The 21,607-nt window shown below is 36.5% G+C and overlaps 1 pseudogene across 1 annotated transcript in view; it reads right to left on the bottom strand.

Annotated features, from left to right (window-relative positions):
- Positions 1–18,729, bottom strand: part of LOC108526662 (60 kDa heat shock protein, mitochondrial pseudogene) — a 45,208-nt pseudogene extending 26,479 nt beyond the window's left edge. Inside the window, exon 1 of the transcript XR_001884577.1 lies at positions 18,613–18,729. The product of XR_001884577.1 is annotated as a 60 kDa heat shock protein, mitochondrial pseudogene (transcript). The remainder of the gene's footprint in view (positions 1–18,612) is intronic.
- Between the last annotated feature and the right edge of the window lie 2,878 nt (positions 18,730–21,607).

Below are 21,607 nucleotides of genomic sequence, written 5' to 3' on the forward strand. Positions count from 1 at the left end.
TGCTAAGAATGATGGTTTCCAGGCTCATCCATGTCCCTACAGGACGCAAACTCATCCTTTTTTATGGCTGCATAGTATTTCGGATGGTGTATATGTGCCACATTTTCTTAATCCCAGTCTGTCACTGATGGACATTGGGTTGATTCCAAAGTCTTTGCTATTGGTGAATGAGCGCCACAACTAAACATACGCTGTTGCATGCTGTCTTTGTAGTTCCTAGAACTAACTTCTATAATCCTTTTGGTAATACCCAGTAGTGGTATGGCTGGGTATATGGTACATCTAGTTCTAGATCCTTGAGGAATTGCCATACTGTTTTCCATAATGGTTGAACTAGTTTACAATCAAGAGTGGGAAGTATTTTTAAGAAGTAGTGCGTGATCAACACCATATGCTCTTGGGAGATTAAAAAAAATGGGACTGAGATGAGGCTCAGAGCCAATATCCCTGTATTCTTTGTGCAGTTTTTTGTACTGGTTTTCATGTGCAGGCACCACCTACTTCTTCCTTGTTGCCTGTAGGTATCCTCAGAAGAGAGGTACAGTTTTGCTATGCAATAGATATGTGTTCATATGGTGATGATAATTATCTGGCTTGGCTGCATGAGAAGCATTAAATCCAGGAACTGCTTTGATTTCTATCTCAGCAGTTTGGGAACAGATTAACATTTTTCCCCAGTTGGGTCTTTGTTCCCATACAACTCATCATCAGGTGTCACTTAAAAGCAATTTCAGTTTCTCACCTGATTTTGGCATATATTATAATGAAGCAGATTATCTGTGCTTTTAACTTGGAAAAGAAATGATTCCTTCTTATAGTAAAACAGCCATATACCATTTTGGCTTTACTCTAAATCAGTCACTGATTTGCTAACAAGCATTCATCATGCTCATGATGTGTACAAGATTGTGGTACAGTCTTAAGCTGAACAAATTCCCTGCCTACACGGAGCTTACATTCTACTGGCAGGAACAAATAATAAATGAATGAAAGATGTTCAATCTCAAATTCTATGTCTAAGTGCTCTAATGAAAACACCAAATCAGATAGTGTGATGTACAAGGCAGAGCCTCTGAGAAGACATTTGAGCTAAGACTGAAATAAAGGGGAAAAGCTAATATGGGATTGGGAAAGGGGCATTCTTGGCAGAAAGAACAACCAATGCAAAGCCCTGAGGCTCAGCACGGGATCTTGACATGTTGAAAGAACAGCAAGTAACTCCACCACTTTAAAGATGAATTTAAAAGATGTGAAAAACTCAGAACATATTAATTCACAAAGCGTATCACTAAAACCATTTCTTCAAACTTTGCTTTCTAGTATTTCACTAGTTCTTTTTTTTTTTCACATGATGTGAGATTCCTCAGATTTTCTTCCTCAATAGAAATTCTGAAAAAACAGGGATTTTTAGTGGCCTCTCATATTTACTTTGTTTACCTGAATAAAGCAGGGAGAAAGACCCAGAAACCTTCTCTTTGGGCACCAGATACCAGATGATTCACTTGCTTCAGTATTAAAGTCTGGTGAAGAATTATCATTTCCCAGTTTAAGTGTCCATCAACATCAATATTGTGTATATATATCAAGAAAATGTGGTATATATACACAATGGAATACTATTTAACCTAACAAAAGAAGGAAATTCTGTCGCTTGAAATAACAAGAATGAATCTGGAGGACATTATGTTAAGTGAAATAAGGCAGACACAGAATGACAAATACCATATGATCTCACTTACATGTAGAATCTTAAAAAGTCAAACTCGGCCAGGCATGGTGGCTCATGCCTGTGATTGAGCACTTTGGGAGACTGAGGCAGGTGGATCACCTGAGGTCAGGAATTCAAAACCAGCCTGGCCAACATGGCAAAACCCTGTCTCTACTAAAAATACAAAAATTAGCCAGTTGTGATGGCTCACACCTGTAATCCCAGCTACTCAGAGACTGAGACAAAAAAAAAAAAAAAAAAGTCAAACTCATGAAAGTAGAGTAGAATGATGGTTACCAGAGGCTGAGTTGTGGGGAGGGGGAAATGGAGAATTGTTGGTAAAAGGGTACAAAGTTTCACTTTGTACAAGAGGAATAAGTTTTTTTTGTTTTTTTGAGATGGAGTCTCGCTCAGTCGCCCAGGCTGGAGTGCAGTGGTGAGAGCTCCACTCACTGCAAGCTCCGCCTCCTGGGTTCACGCCATTCTCCTGCCTCAACCTTCCGAGTAGCTGGGATTACAGGCGCCAGCCACCGTGCTCGGCTAATTATTGTATTTTTAGTAGAGATGGGGTTTCACCGTGTTAGGCAGGATGGTCTCCATCTCCTGACCTGGTGATCCGCCCGTCTCGGCCTCCCCAAGTGCTGGGATTACAGGCGTGAGCCACCGTGCCCGGCCAAGAATAAGAAGTTTTGATATCTACTGCACAGCAGTGTGATTATAGTCAATAATAATATATCATAATTTCAAAATTACTTAGCAAATTTAAAATGCTTCATCACAAAAAATAAGTGACTGAGGTGATGAATATGTTAATTAAATTTAACCATTCCACATTGTATGCGTATGTCAAAACATTACGTTGTGCCCCATAAATGTATACAATTATGATTTGCCCATAAAAATATTAATACATTTTTTAAAGAACTATTACTGTTTCATTTGAAATGATATGCTTGACGAAAGATGCCACAGAGGGAGAGGCAGTGTTCATTTACGGCCTTTTGAGACCTCAGCCTGCTTTTGCACAGGCCTTACACCTAATTTCTCTGGCATTGGGTCATGGGTTCTCAGCCACACACGTTGTATATTTATGAGTGCCTAGAGGACAGCTAACCATTAACTATTTCAGGCTTCCTCAGTGGTTCCATTTGAGAAACTGCTGACAGATGGAAATGAATAATTTAGCAGCACATGTGGTTAAAGTATAATTTGCTAGAGAAAGAGATAAACCCAGAAGATATTCTATTTCTGAATAAAGATAATGTGCAATTTACATTCCTTAAGGTATACAAATCTTGCTATATACATTGCTTAGAGATGCAGGAGAAATTATTAACTATTAAAATAAGGTGGTCATTAGGAATTAAAATTTACATTCCCTGGTTTTCCCATTACCATCCTAAGAGAAAAAACATAAATTTACTCTTCAATAGTTAAAAACAAAAAACATTTCTTGTGCAGCTATCAGGTATGTATCTTCAATAGACAACTGAATTATTAAAGTAAGGAAAGGCAGCACGCCATATTGGTAGAGCTAATAGCCAGCTTTACTTCCTTATAGGAGATTATCTATCTATCTATCTATCTATCTATCTATCTATCTATCTATCTATCTATCTATCTATCTATCTATCTATCTATCTATCTATCTATCTATCTCTATGTATCTATTTCAGACTCAAGGAATAGAAGAGCTATAGCCAGTTCTGTAGATTTAATGTCACGAAAAGCTATCTGTGATGTAATTAAAATGTATCTTTTCCCATTGGAAAAGAATTATAATATTATATAAGTATTAAAAATACTAATTATACCAAGTACTAAAATATCAAAACATGTATTCTACAAAAGACGCACAAAGGAAACAGCAGTCATTTTTTTAGCTCTTCTTGGAAGCATAATTTCACCTAATACTAGATATGACATGTAGTTTAACTCATCACTTTTTTATATAAGGATCTGCTCACTGTTAAAGAATGAAGATGAGTAGAAGACCTTAGAGGTTTTTAATTAACCCCTTGATAATATGAAGTATGACAAAACAGCCCACACACTACACATAGAAGGAGAAAACTAGGTACAAGTTCTATTATTTAATATGGTCGCCCATTGGCATCTTCTGACATATAATATTAGAATATCTATTTCCATAAGAGATAGAGAGGTGGGCCAGCCAGATCTTCTATTTCCTTTCACTTTCTTCTGGAATGAAATAGACATCCAACACATTTGCTGACCAACTGTCATTCCATGTTGCACCAGTAGGAGTAAATGGGCCACTTGGGTGTGTTCACACACTGCAGTTATTAGCCATAACCTCAGTGAATTAATATGCTTACGTAACTTTTTGTGTTCAATATTATGACCCACTTTACTCCTGTAGTATAAAAGTGATTCTTTGCAAATCTGAAAGGAATGCCCTTCAGACCAAAGTTGAAGACAGGAAGGTTATTTTCTAAGATTGACCCTCCAAGCTCAAAGTCTCCAAAGAATATAGGTATTCTTTGCCCCATGTACTATATCTTACTAGAATATATCTCGAAATATTCAAAATTTAGGACAGTCCAAGCTCTTTGGAGTTTTATAACATTTCACGAGAGAGAGCAAAGTCATCTATAAGAAAAAGTCAACACATATCAAGCCTGTTTTACAAACTAGAGTTCTGGGATAATAAAAAGGAGTGAGCAGTGTTGATAAGGGATTTATTTTTCAGACATATAAAGCCTGAATGTCTGATTCTCAGCGAAAACAATGCGTAGGAAACTTTATAATTAATCAAATTCACAAAGAAGTAGAAATACATGTAATGACCTCTAAAAGCAAATATTTCAACATAGAAAATGGGTAACTGGAAAATAAAGCAATTAAAGTTATTTTTATGAAGTTTTGGTCTATAATTTCTTATGTCTTATTAAATCAAAACCAAGAAAGACTATAGGAAGGCTACAATAAATTATGCATTTTGAACACAGCAAAATCTACTAGTCTAGGCCAAGTATATAATGGATAAATTATAATTTTTAAAAGCCAGAGGTATAAAATTAATTATCTCTTTTTTAAACAATGATCAGGAACTAATAAACATTATTTCCAAGAATGAGTCTAAAATGAATTGCAAACCCTTTTAAAAATGAAGATCTTCTGGGGATATATATTTCATAATCAATGCTACTAGGGTATTTTTCATATAATTTTAATTTAGGTAATTCACTAAACTGACCAACTGTTCCAGTTTGCATGGAACTACCCCTTGTCCCAGGAAATCCCTCAGTCATGGGCAAACAAGGATGACTGTTTACCTATAGCTAAAATCTATACCACAGAATCCCAACATGATCTCAACAATAGCTTTTATAAGACTCCATCAAAAAATTAAATAAGCCAAACATTTGATGCCTGCATCATTCTTATGGAAAATATGAGGGATATATCTGTGATTGAATAATAGAACTAATTTGAATTGACAGGAGCATAAGGTAAACTTGGAGAATAAGAGGAGAGATCATGCACACTAAGAAAAATGAATTTCCACAGAAAGAAACATACTTTCCATCAGTGTTAATAAACTATACTTTAAACTGAAAAATGTCAGTCCCAAATTCTTTAGCATAAGATTCACTAGCCTTAATAATGTGAAAAGAGCAATGAAAGCATAGAGATTTCCATAGAAATATCAGATTTTCCTGCATCATGTTGATTTATTGAAATGCTTAACAATGGACATGTAAAATATACTCTTGCCACAGGCTATTCCCTAAAGGGAATTACTGAGAGATCAAGGTTATTCATTTTAAGTGAATTTGACAATAATAAACTGTTTAGTAGTTTTATGGTTAACATAGACAATAATTTCCAGAGAATTTTTGGACCCCCATCTAACAGGCATAGCCAACTTTTTGAGAAGTCTAAATAATGTGCAACTCCTTCAGTACCTGATGCCAGTGAATCTATTATTTTTCAGTTTAAAGCCTTTGTTGTATCTGCTTTTCATTTAAGCTCAGGAGAAAACATTTTGTTTTGGAATTGTTTCTTGGAAAAGGGCGTAAGTTGTTCCCTGGACCATTCAGTACATTACCAAAATCTAAGGGCTTTACTTCCTTTCCTTGATACAGCACTATATATTGCGGCCTAAAAATACCGACACATGTGTCCTTGTCAGTTGGCAATAAAAGCATCTCATCCTGCTGCGATGAAAGATAGATGTTTGAAAGAAAGCAATCTAATCTAATTTCACCACTAACACTTAAAGAGGGTCTAAATAAATTTGACAACACATCCATTATATACATAGTACATTAACAGGGAGAATACTCAGTATCACAGGACACATTTCCTCCAAGTACTTTTCAAAATGAGAAGCTTATACCAACGAAAGTAATGAATGCTTTCTTGTGTAGAACCAAAGGGAAATCAGGGGTTGATGTGAAGGACACTTACTCAAACACTAGTCTGGTTTTGATTATTAATCTGTTGCTCATTCCAAGACAAACAGACATAGCAAAATTCAGAAAGGACTTACAAATTTGAATTCTGTTTTTCCCAGTTAGTCCAAGAGATTACTCATTACATGATTTTTAACTATCTTTTTTCTGGTACTTCTGGAGTTCTTTATATCCTCCTTTCAATATTTGCTGAATGCATTTCCATATGGCTACCTGGTATACCCAAGAAAACAGACTAGCTCTGGGAGCTAAGCAAGGCTAAGCACAAAAAATTTGTTGAGTTTCAAATTTCCTTGTGTTCTAAGGAGAAGAGACGCATGATTCAGCTTTATCACCTATACATAATACAACGTCTGTGCCAAAGCCTAACAATTGTGAAAAAATATGTGTTAAATACAGTCTATTGAATACTTCTTCATTCTGGTAGTCGTACAAATATCTTACATTATAGGTTTACTAAGTACTGTAAATATCTTACATCATATGTACACTATTTCATTTGATTATCACAAAATCCTGTGAAATAAAAAATCATTCGCCTTATTTTGTAATCGAAGATATAAGGTTCACAGCTGCTATAATAACATTTATTTCACCAAGCTATCTCTTTAATAAGAACAGCATATAATTATTGAGTGCCTACTATGTGATAGGCACTGCACCAGAGAGCTGGGAACACAGTGGTGAATAAGAAAATTTCAGACCCTTTCCTCAAGAGTTTTACTAATAATTATTGCTTAATAACTTGCACAGTATGTGGTAATTAAGTTCCTTGAGTAGATAGAAAACTTACCAACTAGACTGAAAAATATAATGCCAGAAAATCATTAATATTAGAGACGTTTCAATACAACTACTTGGAAATGAGTAAATCGTAAAATTAAGGCAGAAATCAAAAAACTTTTTGAAATAAATGAAAACAGAGAAACAATATACCAAAAACTCTGGGATGCAGCAAAGGCAATGTTAAGGAGAAAGTTTATAACACTAAATGCCAATCTCAAAAAGTTGGAAAGATCTTAAATTGACATTCTAACATCAAACCTAAAAGAACTAGAAAAACAAGAATAAACTAACCCCAAAGCTAGCAGAAGGAAAGCAATAACTAAAATCAGAGCAGAGTTGAATGAAATTGAGACCCAAAAATCCACACAATCAATGAAACTAAAAGTTGGTTCTTTGAAAGAATAAACAAACTCAATAGACTACCAGATAGATTAACAAAGAAAAAGAGAGAAGATCCAAATAAACACAATCAGAAATGACAAAGATGACATTACAACCAATACCACAGAAATACAAAAGCTCCTCAGAGACTCTAATGAACACCTCTATGCACACAAACTAGAAAGTCTAGAAGAAATGAATAAATTCCTAGAAATATACAATCTCCCAAGATTGAATCAGGAAGAAATTGAAACCCCAAACAGACGGAAATCAAGTTCCAAAACTACTGAGTAAGTAATAAAAAACCTACCAACTGAAGAAAAAAAAAAAAAAAAAAAAAAAGCCCTGGACCAGATAGATTCTACCAGACGTACAAAGAAAAACTGTTACCAATACTACTGAAACTATTCCCAGAAATTGAAGATGAGGGATTCCTCCCTAACTCATCCTATGAAGCCAGCATCACCTTGATACTAAAACCTGGCAAAGACACGATAATAAAAGAAAACTACAGACCAATATCCTTGATTAACATAGGCAAAAAAATCCTCAATGAAATAATAACAAAATCCAGCAGCACATCAAAAAAGTTACTTCACCATGATCAAGTAGTCTTCATTCCTGGGGTGCAAGGCTGGTTCAACACATGCATATCAATAAATATGATTCACCACATAAACAGAATTAAAATAAAACCATTTGATCATCTCAATAGATGCAGAAAAAGCTTTTGATAAAATCCAACATTGCTTCATGATTTTAAAAAACCCTCAAGAAATTAGGCATTAAAGGAATATACCTTAAAATAATGACAGCCACCTATGACAAACCCACAACAAACATCATTCTGATTAAGCAAAAACTGGCAGCATTTCCTGAAACCTGGAAAAAGACAAGGATGTCTGCTCTCACCACACCTATTCAGCATAGTACCGGAAGTGATAGCCAAAGAAACCAGGCAAGAGAAAGAAATAAAAGGCATTTAGATAGGAAAAAGAAGAGTCAAAACTGTCTCTCTTCACTGATAATATGTTTCTATACTTAGAAAACCCTAAAGAGTCTGCCAAAAGGCCTCTGGAACTGTTAAACAACTTCAGTAACATTTCAGGATACAAAATCAGTGTACAAAAATCAGTAGCATTTCCATACACTCATAATGTTCAAGTTGAGAGCCAAATCAAGAATGTAATCCTGTTTACAATAGCTTCCAAAAAAAATAATGCTTAGGAATACAGGTAGATAAGGAAGTGAAAGATCTCTATAAAGAGAACCATAAAACACTGCTGAAAGACATAACACATGACACAAACAAATGGAAAAATATTCCATGCCCATGGATGGATTAGAATAATCAATATTGCTAAAATGGCCATACTGCCAAAAACAATCTACAGATTTCTATCAAGCTATCAACATTATTTTTCACAGAACTAGATAAAATTATTCTAAAATTCATATAAACCAAAAGAGCCTGAACAGCCAAAGTAGCCCTAAACAAAAAGAACAAAGCTGGAGGCATCACATTACCTTACTTAAAATTATATATAAGGCTACAATAACCAAAACAGCATGGTATTGGTACAAAAACAGACATACAGATCATTGGAATAGAACAGAAAACACAGAAATAAAGCCACACGCCTACAACCAACTGATCTTTGACAAACTCTACAAAAAATAAGTAATGGGAAAATAACTCTCCATTCAATAAGTGGTTCTGGGATAGCTGGCTGGTCATATGCAGAAGAATAAAACTGAATCCTTATATTTTATCATACAATAAAATTAACTCAAGATGGATTAAATATTTAAATGTAAAACCTCAAACTTTAAGAATTCTAGAAGAAAAGTTATGAAACCCCACTCTGAACATCAGCCTTGGGACATAATTTATAACTAAGTCCTCAAAAGCAATTGCAACAAAAACAAAAATTGACAAGTGGGACCTAATTAAACTAAAGAGCTCTACACAGCAAAAGAAACTATCAACAGAGTAAACAGACAACCTACAGAAATAGAGAAAACATTCATAAACTATGCATTCAACGGAGGCCTAATTTCCAACATCTATAAGGAACTTAAATCAACAAACAAAAAACAAATAACCCCATTAAAAATGGGCAAAAGACATGAACAGACACTTCTCAAAAGAAGATACACAAGCAGCCAACAAATATATGAAAAAATGTTCCACATCACTAATTATCAGAGAAATGCAAATCAAAACCACAATGAGACACCATCTCACATCAGTCAGAATGGCTCATATTAAAAAGTCATAGAACAATAGATGATTGCAAGGCTGTGGAAAAAAAGGAACACTTATACTCTGTTGGTGGGAATATAATAGTTCAGCCACTGTGGAAAGCAGTTTGAAGATTTCTCAAAGAACTTGAAATGAATCTACCATTTGGGTCAGCAGTCCCATTATCAGTTATACATCCAACAGAAAACAAATTGTTCCACTGAAAAGACACATCAACTCAAATGTTAATCACAGTACTATTCACAATAACAAAGACATGAAATCAACCCAGGTACCCATCAACAGTGGATTGAATAAAGAAAATGTGGTACACATACACCATGGAATACTATGGAGCCATAAAAAGAATGAAATCCTCTCCTTTGCAACAACATGGATGCAGCTGGAGGCCATTATCCTAAAAGCAAATTAATGCAGGAAAATAATGTCTATGCAGCGAATTAACCCAGGAACAGAAAGCCAAATACCGTATGTTCTCACTTACAAGTGGGAGCTAAACAGTGGGTTCTCAGGCATAAACCTGGGAAGAATAGACACTGAGGACTACTAGAGCAGGGAGAGAAGGAGGAGGGAAAGGGGTGAAAAACTGTTGGATACTATGCTCAGTACCCCAAACCTCAGCATCACGCAATATACTCAGGTAACAAACCTGCACATATATCCCCCAAATCTAAAAGAAAAGTTGAAATTGTTTTTAAAAAAGGATTAGAGAGGTTTATTTATAAGTATAATTTCAAATGTATTTACAAGGTTTGATTAATAATATGGCCCTATCCAAACTAACACATTTTTACAAGACTCAGCATCTTTAAAGGAAGTCTGAAGCATAACCAATGTCATACAGCTCTATTAAAACTGCATATGACAATTTTAAGAGATTCACAGTGCATACTGGAATGGCTCCAAGAAGACTTACATCAAGAAACTTGCTTAACTGTTTCCGAAACTTCTTATAGAATGGAAACCTTTATTCAATATAACACTTGTTAACTCTGAGAAATGCTAGTTAAGAAGACAGGTTTTAGAATTAGAATGACAAAGTTTGAATCTCAATTCTGCCAGTGTATTAGTTAAAGTAACATAATCTATTTGCAACACATTAATCCCAAAATTTCAGTAGCTTGATACAGTGTAAGTTTATCTCTCACTCATGTAAAGTCAATCAGTAGACTAAAGAAAGTAGGAAAGAAAAGGTAGCTCTGTTCCACACAGTCATTCATAAATCACGTTGCAGAAGTCCAGCCATCTTCAACATGTGGTTCCCATGGAAGTTGGTATCCAGCTGGCAGACTGGGAAAAAGAAAGAGTGGAGAAAAGGAGAAAAGCAATAATTTTTATGGGTCCAGTTATCCATCTACATTCCATTGCCCAGAACTCGTTCTCATGCCAAACCTAACTGCAGGGGAAGTTGGAGAATGTAGACCAACTGTGACTAGGATGAAATAAAAGCTGATTTTCTCAATAATTAGCTATTATATGTCACAACAAGTCTCTAGATGAGTAACACAGAATAAATTATTTAACCTCCTCAGTTGCCTCCGTGAAATATAGATAGAATATTTCATTGGATCCAAATCACCATCATTTTTTTCTTCAACTTTTAAGTTCTGGGGTACATGTATGTGCAGGATGTGCAAGTTTGTTTCATAGGTAAATGTGTGTCATGGTGGTTTGTTGCACGGATCAACCCATCACCCAGGTATTAAGCCCAGCATCCATTAGCTATTCTTCCTGATGCTCTCCCTCCCCCAACCCTACCAACAGGCCCCAGTGTGTGTTGTTCCCCACCCCCATGTGTCCATGTGTTTTCATCGTTCAGCTCACACTTATAAATGAGAATATTCAGTATTTGCTTTTCTGTTTCCGCATTAGTTTGCTGAGGGTAATGGCTTCCAACTCCATCCATGCCCCTGCAAAGAACATAATCTCGTTCTTTTTTATGGCTGCATAATATTCCATGGCAAATCACCATCATATTTAAGCTGCACTATTATTTTATGTGCCACTAAGAAGGAAAGTCATGCTGCTAATTAAACTAGACACACATCAATTGCAAGAGACATCCTGACTTAGTGACGTTAAAGTACGTGGAAGGAGGGAGTATGTGGCAGGTTTTATGCCATATGGTAATAATATCTGTTCCCTTGGATTACTGGAGGACTAAATAATAAGTCATGTTGCAGGATCACCACAGGATCTAACTTAGCCAACTAAAAATACAGTGACATGCCAATCGAAACCATACAAAATCTATACAAAAACAAAGCTTGGTTTGGAAATACAGAACAGGTATTGAGACATTCTCGTAACTGGCAAGCAGAATCAAAATAGGTCAATCCCTGAGTGCCACCTATCCCCTTTCCTATCATTTCTGTAACATCACTCCCTCTGGAACCACCAAGACTTAGAGAGCAGAAAGGAAATGGCTGGCTATGGTAGACATCAGTTCTCCTTCTTAATGTCTGCTTCAGGGATGTTCCCTGGTATTGACACAGATCTTCCAATGACCTGTTTTGAATGGTGACAAGCACTCTGCTTGATTATGCCATTATTTATACTTAGAGACAGAGCAAAGCAATGATCAAGAGAGGTTGCCTCTCAAGTCAAATCACCTGGATTTGAATGATCGGACCTCCAAATTACCTAACTCACCTAAGTCTTTCATCCATAAGATGAGAATAATGATAGTGCCCATCCCTAGGTACTGCTGTAAGAATTAAAAGAAAAATTATGTGAAGTCCTTAGAACCACACATGATTTATAGTAAGTTCTTAATAAGCATAGCAATTATTAGGACCAATGCCTCCTGCCCTACCTGCCTGTGTCTTTAGGTTCCATGATTGTGAGCCACTGCCCAGCAGGAACCACACAGGCTTACCAGGAGCTACAGAAAACTAAATCCTCTCCACATCCTTCCCTGTTTTTTCTCCTTAAACACTACTCTTTCCCCTAAGGGTTACTCTTTCTCAGGAGTACGGGATCCACCATCACTAGTAAAGAGATCCTCTGTTTCTGCATTTTTGTCTCACCGGCATCCTAAAACTCATGACAATATTATCTCCTTAGCCCAAAGTAAAGACCTTGAAAATAATTTTTTTTTGACACAAGGTCTCTCTCTTTCACCCAGGCCAGAGTGTACTGCCTCAATCTCAGTTGACTGCAATCTCCACCTCCTGGGCTCAGGCAATCCTCCCACCTCTGTCTCCCAGGGAGCTGGGACCACAGGCATGTGCCACCACGCCCAGCTAATTTTTTGCATTTTTTTTGTAGAGACGGGGTACGCCATGTTGCCCAGGCTCGTCTGGAACTCCTGGACTCAAGTGATTCACCCACCTCAGCCTCCTAGAGTGCTAGAAAATAACCATTAAGTAAAAAGAATTAAAAATAAGAAAATATCCTAGAGATTGTGGATGAGGCACTAGAATTTTGTTTTGTTTATTATTCTGTTTTTCATTTTAAAATCATCACTGACACCATGTATAAACTAAGGAGACACAGGTAAAGATAGAGATATAGAGATAGACATAGATATATAGATATGGACACACAGATATAGATAATGTTATGCAAGGTTCTAAGTAGTCATTCAACTTAAAAATACTATAACCATGGATTTACATGCACTTTCTATATGTATAGAGCAATAACTGTCTAGTGATCAGTGGATGGAATTTAGCAGGAACACATGGGAATGTATTTCCACTACTGACCAATATCAACAGATGCATCATTTCACAGGATATGAAAAGATTAGCAAAACTAGATCTGAGTTTCCTGGGTAAACAAATTCCATCCCCATAATCACTGAAGATAAGAATTAGAAGTTTACTAATTATTTTATTGGTGCTTTCCTTAGTAATTAACCTCATAAATGAACTAGCCCACCTATGAATCCATTGAAGGTGCAAATCCTGCTTCAGGTAAAGGGAAATACCACCTGAAGGCAGGTGATCATTGCTAATTCATACTCATTTTAATGGGCTAGCATTTAGTCTCATCTGGCACAACCAACATAATGCTGCAAATAGGCACTAACATCCCCAAATGAGCTATCTGGATACCTTTTCTCCATAGAGCACATTCACAAAACACTTCACTACTAGTGAACCTACTGCCGAAAAAGTATTTCTTTAAAACAGAGTACTGTTCTATTACAAACATTCTATCTCAATTTTTCTGATGATTAAAGGGGATTTTAATTATACAATCAATGGGAAAATAGATAGAAACCATCTGGACATTCCTCTGTTTTCTGCCAAAGAATTTTCTTTTGTTTTACATATCAATGACTTAAGCTAACAACGGAATTTCAGTGCCAGTCATTTGTCCTTGGCAGGGCTGGATCTTTTTTATGTTATGAAAGATCTTTTAAATTTACTGATTATGAGTCAAATTATCCCACATGGCCAGATAATTAACCTCAACATTTTCCTACACATAAAACTAAGAACAAAGCGTATTTCTTAATTACTTGATCTTTAAAGCATACAAACTTTGAATCCTTTTGTGCTTTAATGTTTTTACTAATCAGGGTGGTCAAAACTCAAAAACACTTTCTCTTTTAAGCATTGATGGAAAATGCTTAACCAATAAGGTATTGAAAAAATACTATTGGTTAGCAACAAAATAAAAGAATGGAGAAGGAGATGGCACTTTTTAAAAACCAAGAAAGCCTTCCAGAAGTTATACTGCTATAATATGAGGAGGCCAATCTGTATGAATTAAACCTTTTGGAAACTTTAGTAAAGAAGGATCCATGAGAATGACCATCCATGAGTAAAGCTCAGAGTGTGTGCAGCAAGGGTGAACTACCTAAGAAAGCAAATCAAATATTAAGACAAATACTGAGGATCAGAAACAAATCTTCACTTCTACCATTTATCCTAGAATGGAAGGAAAGAGTGGTATATTAGTCATGAACTTTGCCCAGTGCTTTACCACATTTCTCTGTTGAACACCATGACTTTGAGAGGTGAATTTTGTTTCCTAAATCCATACTTTTTAAGGAAATATAAAACATAGGAAAATCATCTTCTGTGAAGGCAAGGAAGCAATATGATTTTTTCAACATTCTTTAGAAGTATCCTTATAATAAGCAAGATTTGTCAATGTCACAGATTACTATAGAAAATCAGTAGCTTCCAGGATGTGGAAATTTAGTGGTTAAAAAAAAAACTAATGAATTACATTACTATTTACAATAGAGGAAAAGTGACTCATATGGAAATTTGATTCACAGTAATATATTTTAGAGATAATATGTGGGACTCACACACAAAAAATTTTTGGAAATATCTTAAAGATTTTAGTGGAAGTAAGGAAACAACTGGAAATTGGTTTAAATTCAGTAAACTGCCAACAACTCTGTAGGACACAGAGAAAGAATTTGACCAAGAAATATTTTCCTCTTTTGGCACTTTTAAAAGAAAAGAAGAAGACAAAGAAGGAGGAGGAGGAGGAAGAGAGGAAGGAAGAAGGAAGAAGAAGAAGGAGAAGGAGGAGGAAGAAGAGGAGGAGGAGGAGGCAGCGGCAGAAGCAGGAGGAGGAGAGGAAGATGAAGAGGAAGCAGCAGCAGCAGCAACAGCAGCAGAAGGAGGAGGAGGAGGATAATCAGATGAGCCTCTTTGATTGTGTTCTTGCTTTTAAGAATTACCAAGTCACTAGAAAACATTAAGAGGGGATAGAACTTGATGACTCATTATGTGGAGTACTGAAAAACTGATCCCCATCTGAAGATATATTTTATTATACTAAAAGGATTTTAATAAAGGTTTCAAAATGAAATTAGCAAGCTGCCTATGAACATGATGGAATTATTTTGTCTTCACCTTAATATTTACAGATCCTTGATGATTGCCAGATTTTAAGTCTGCAAATTAAACACAATATATTAAAGGGATAATATAGACATTTTAAAATAAAATAAACACATTTCCAAAAAGTTCTGTGGTATAGCATATTTTAGACATAGCTACTGAAGGAATACTAGAAATAGCAACATTAGAAACTATAAGAAGAATAGATTTGGTGGAGGCAGTGAAGAGATGTAAGCATATGTGCAGGGGTACATAAACTGCTTTGCCTTCCACACCCAGTCCTGGACCTTGTCCAGTTTGGGCAAGTTACTCTATAAACCTCACTTTCCTCCTCCTTCTTAGAACTGTTTTAAGGCTTAAATAAGATTACGTATGTGACATACCTACCACAGTGCCAGGTACACAACAGACCCTCAGCAAATGTGAATCCTCAGTCCCCTACATTGAAGGACTGGGATAGGAGAAGGAAGAAATGAAAGGAAGAGACAGTTGAGGATACAAATGGACAATTTTAGCTAGCTATATCTAGGACAACAAAGATTTGAAGGATGATGAGTTGTGCTGTCAAGAGCCCCACTTCATTCCCGCAGACACCAAGGGTGCTGCCTGCTAACAGCTCACAGCTGAATCCCTTTCAGGGAATGGCCCTTGGCAAAATGAGGGTGTCTCTATCAAAGTCATGTCCCTTCCCCAGAGACAGCTTCAATTCAGGACACTTCTGAAAAGCAAATTCCAGCTACAGAATGACCTGCGGGATCAACTGAGACTTATATTGCAAATGCATCCCAGGTCATCTTCTCCCACCATCCACCCCACTTCCCTTGTCCTTTACAGGTGTTCCTGAAAAGCACTCCCCAGTAAACGTCCTGCACCGCAATTCCCATCCCACAGTCTGTTTCCCTGAACAAAAGATAATACTGGGAGCAGAAGTGGGGGGAAATTAATTTAACTGTGAGAAGCAGGGTTTTTTCCAGATTACAAGTTATTAGTATTATAATTATACTAGGTTGTTTGTTTGGATAGTTTTTCTTTTCAGAGATTATTTGACAGATTAAAAAGACTGAGTGATTTGCCTAATGTCACAGAGCCAACAATTACAAAGCTGAGATTTTAGCCGAAGGCTATTGAACCTGGGCTTCTTCCACTACATTATGCTGTCTCCCAACCACATCACTTTAAAGCAGAGACATGTCAAATGCAGTAGGAAGAAGGGTAAAAGGCACAGTGGCTCTGGCTGACTTCCCAGTCACCCATTTCAACTTTGGTTAATACGGCTCAGCCTCCACTTTCACTTTCTTGGAGCCTGAAGTTTTGAGTTTTTCTTCAAGGCTGTTTCTCAATCTCATAATTTCAAGGATTTAGCATCTGGATTTTCTTTATCTGTGTTTCCTTCTTTTTGTCTAAACATCCTATTTTAAAGGAAGGCAATATTTTATAATTAAAAATAAATTAAAAAATAAATAAATAAATAGGACATGGACTTTGGAGGTCTAAAGGCTGAATTTTAATCCCAAACCTGCAATTTACTTGCCCTATGGTCTCAGATGAATTGCTTATCCTCTTGCAATTATTCATCTCTGAGGTGGAGTAACAATAGCCATCTCATGTGGCTGTTGTTGAGGTTCACATGAGATAACTTACTTACGAAGCACATAACACAATAAGTATTCCATCATGCTCAACTGTACATCATCATTCTTATTTTTAATAGAAAGCTCCCTAATGGTACCACTCACCCAACTCCACTGTCATCAAATAAAATTGTAGTGACTAAGTAAATAATTTGCCTCTCCCCAACCTATGTCATATCACCTTTATATAGATATTTATTTGAATTCACAATACACATACATATTACAATAGCAATCCTTAGTTTTTCCTGGTCTTTACCATCATGCCTCTTATCTGATCCTGGATGTAACATAAAAACCATCTTAAATAGTTACGACATAGGAGGCCACACTCTCCTGGGAAGATGAGGGCTTTCCACTTCCTTTTCACTCGTCTCTGATACCCAGGACAAAGCAGCCTAACATACCCAGAGAATCTGACGCTTTAGAGAAACAGAAATTATCCCTGCATGGAAAATCAGTCTGGATTCCCCTGAATTAAATATTTTAAATCTCATATTGAGATTCAAACCCATAAACTCTGACTTCTGGCAAGGATCACACCCCTCACTTCACAATCACTATTTAAGAAAATGTTTGCCACATTTTATTTCAGACTTTGAATTATAATACTTATAATTTATTTAATACTAAGTGCATGACTTGCCGCTAAGTATTTTATATGCATGGTGTTATTCAATCCTCATGAGAAACCTAGTTAAGTATTATAAAATTTCTACTTTATTTAAAAAGGATAAAAAAGGAAAATAGTATCACAAAAAATGTCCTTCCCCCTGATCCTAGCAGGGATGAAAAGCTGAGACCTCCCTAGTTGTCTACTCAACCAAATTAAACAGAGAGCTGAAGGACATAAGAACTAGAAGGAACCACCACTAAGAATAAGATTGTAAGAAGAGGGGGTCGGGAGGTGATGGCTTTTCATGTTTATATACATTAGCCTACATTTGTAGTTCACAACTATCTGTTAAATAGGACTGATATTATTATAGAGATATTTTCTAGGAAAGAAACTGAATTTCCCAAAACTCTAGTTTCTTTTTCTAAGTAGAAGAAAATAGAACTATATATTTAGTCAGGTGGGATGTTTGGTTTAGTTAAGAAAAAAAAAAAAATTCAAGACAAAGCAAAGGCAAGAAGCTAATTTAGAGTGATACAGCAATAAGCTCATGAGGCCCAGATAGAAGACCAAAGTCTTGAAACCAGATAGTCTGCCCGATCCACTAAGCTTCATCATTTTAAATAAATTTGCACTACTGGGTACTGGGATATTCTCTCTCTCTCTCTCTCTCTCTCTCTCTCTCTCTCTCTCTCTCTCTTTCTCCCCTTTTTACTTGTATTGATTTTTCCTGGGTTAAATGAAGTTTATTACTTGAATTGGTCATCCCTATTTATTAAAAGCCAGATAATGTGTATATTTTACCAAGTATGATATTATAAAGCAAATTATGAACAAGTGAAACTAATTTAATTGAAGAAAATGAGATACTGCATCCTTTGGTAATTTAATAAAGTTAAGAGTTGTTCATTCTCACTTTCTCTTTCAACCCAATGCATTGCCACTGAGGCCACTTTTCCCAGTCACTTTGCAAACAACTGTTAGGCACTGTGCACATGCACTAAGCTTAGCCTCTATCGGTGATGTAAAGAAGACAAGAATCTCTTTAGCCCCTATTTCAGGAGGCTTGGAGAACCCCGGCATCCTTCCGCTAGTCGAAAGTTATAAGAAAAACCTAGTCTCCTCCTCTACGTCCTTACAGAGTTGGTGGGCTTCCACGTGGTAGCATAAAGATTGTGGTGGATTTATCATCTTAGGTAGATAACGAATTCACATAAAGTCCCACATTTTCCCTGGAGATCCCTCTATGTCACAGCCCACAGTCAGAAGGAAGTCTTCCCCACATGGCTCGAAAGTTATAGGGACAATTCTGGAGATTCTTAAACTAGCAGTTTAGTAACACAGAACTGGCACTGTGGCATTCACTTCTGTCTCTAAATTCTATCACATAAGATGCAAATCTTGAATTTTCTCAACTACAACAACTTCGAAGGGGATAGTGATCTGGCTGGCACATCAGCCACCCACATTGGGCACAAAGACCATCTTAGAGGTGCTGCCATTTTGGTTGTAGTCTCTTTCTTATCTGTGATCACTCTTTCCCAACACTTCTTTCTCAGTCTAACCCAAAAAAGACACTATGAGCCCATTAGAAGGGATATACTTTAAGTTACTGTTCTGTCATGCTGAAAATTTTGTATTATGTCGCATTCCTTCAATCTGTTCCCCTTATAATGAACACCACGAATTTAGAGCATAAGGCCACAGTACTGTTAGTTGTCTGTGTTTATAGACTACATTATATCACTAGAGAGAAGATTACTGTACCACTCGAGGATCAAGTACATACCCTTAGACTTACTAACATGATTTTGTAAATAAATGAGCTAGTCAGCAAGAGATATTTTCTATCCAAGTATTTTTTAGTATTTACTATATGTATGACATGGTGATTTTTTTAAGTGTATGGGCTTGCTGTTTTGTGTCTGTTCTTTAATTTCTCCATCTTAGACATACAACCTCAGAATGAACCCAGATCAGAGTCTGCGAATTTTTCCTGTAAAGGGTCAGCCAGTAAGTATTTTAGGCTTTGAGGACCACACAATCTTTGTCCCAACTACTCACTCTGTCATTGAAATGTGAAAACAACCTTAGACAACATGTAAACAAGTGAACACGGCTGTGCCCCAGTAAAATTTTATTCACTAAAACAGGTGACAGGCCAGATTTGGCCCATGGGCCATAGTTTGCTGCCCTTGACCTAAACTGAAGGGTTAATGATGGCAGGAAACTATCTGTTCTTGCACCTCTTGCACCTATCATACAAAGAATATTCAAATGTATTAACTAAATGAATAAAAATAAACTTCAAAACACAAAACTGTTCCATGTCAATCATAATAGCAACTACATAATATTCCATATCTGTCAGTGTGGCATAAAGTAGGTTGTCATTAGAGAAGCATTTGCTGAATAATTGAAACTCAGCTTCATACCAAAGATCAAAGTCTATCTTTTATTTTTAATTTATCCACTATCTTTTATTCTTAATTGATCGTTAGGGAATTTATTCTTGTTTCAAAACATCATTAAAAGATGCATTAAACTTAAGCTGTGGCCCTGCATATACTTACTCCTTTTAAAAGTGGTCAGGTAGAAATAGGCATGTTTAAAAGCTGTTTCTTATGCGCATGTTCCCACTCACATGTTGTTTTAATTTTTCAGTTTCATCAGGGCAGGTAAGCTGCCATCTGGTTGATTCTTGACAGCTCAGTGGTTTTAGCAGAAACTTCGGCAGCTGATTTTTTTTTTTAATGAAGGCAGCCAATGTTTTGACAAAACACTGTCAAACAAAGCAAAACACCTCTCTATCCCTAGAGAAATTATTGAGTCTTTAGAATTTGTTTTCTGACCAAGTATTCCCAGAAAGGATTCATAAGTTTTCTTCCCTTTCAAGAATTCTCCCTTTTCAGTCAACTGTCACAACTGATAGCTTACTGGCTGGCCTAAAAAGTGAGTTTTACACTTTTCAGTACAAAATAAACAACATGGCACTGCAAATGGAAGACCTTTTGAAGGCATGATAAGCATAATACTTTTGTAAAGGGCATTTTCACATCTATCGTTATTAAGAAATATGCCCAGCATGCCAAAATAAAGGAATGCAACAATTATGATCACCCCGGAAGAATAAATGATTTTTTTCTGGCCCTCCTCCATGACGAGGTGTTGGGTTGCTGCAGAAGGTTGGTATAATTAAACAATGTGTATTCATAACCAGTGGCCTATATTAATTTCTTTAACCAAATTTTCCATTTTCAAGGCATAAAAATTTACCTGACTTCCACCCCTTTTTCTAATGTACATTTTAACACCTTTAGTTCAAAAATCTTTATCCAGAGGCTTTACACATAGGGAAACGAGCAGTATTCGGGGGAAAAAAAGGCGGGGGGGGGGGGGGGAAAGAAAGGAAGAAAAGATTTTATCTATTGTATCCTACATTCAACCCCAGATATTAGAATCACCTGGTCAGTTTTTAAGACTACAGACAACTAGACCCCATGACAGGGTCAGCCTGGAGAATCTGTTGGTTTTGATTGGGGTGCTCTCCAGCTGGTCCTGATGGCATTTCAGATTCCAGAACCCCACAACAGAGGACTCTTTCCCAGTAAGACTGCTACATCTGGTCAAAGCTCTCATGATAATCAGAAAGGCCCCAGATGCCTTTTCTCATCAGTAGGTGGATTTTCTTTTCATCTTTTTGATCTTCACCTAAAATCAGGTGTCAGCCACAAAATCCTTTTTACTCCTGCTATAAGCCCATCATCTGTCTTAACAATCACAGACCATCTTTCATTCTGTAGCTCTTCCAGTCTTTGAAAATAAAGGCTGGGCCAGGCGCGGTGGCTCAAGCCTGTAATCCTAGCACTTTGGGAGGCCGACACGGGCGGATCACGAGGTCAAGAGATCGTAGACCATCCCGGCTAACACGGTGAAACCTTGTCTCTACTAAAAGAACACA

The sequence above is a fragment of the Rhinopithecus bieti genome, unplaced genomic scaffold (genome assembly GCF_001698545.2).
Source record: "Rhinopithecus bieti isolate Rb0 unplaced genomic scaffold, ASM169854v2 scaffold_3874, whole genome shotgun sequence".
Taxonomy (NCBI): Eukaryota; Metazoa; Chordata; class Mammalia; order Primates; family Cercopithecidae; genus Rhinopithecus; species Rhinopithecus bieti.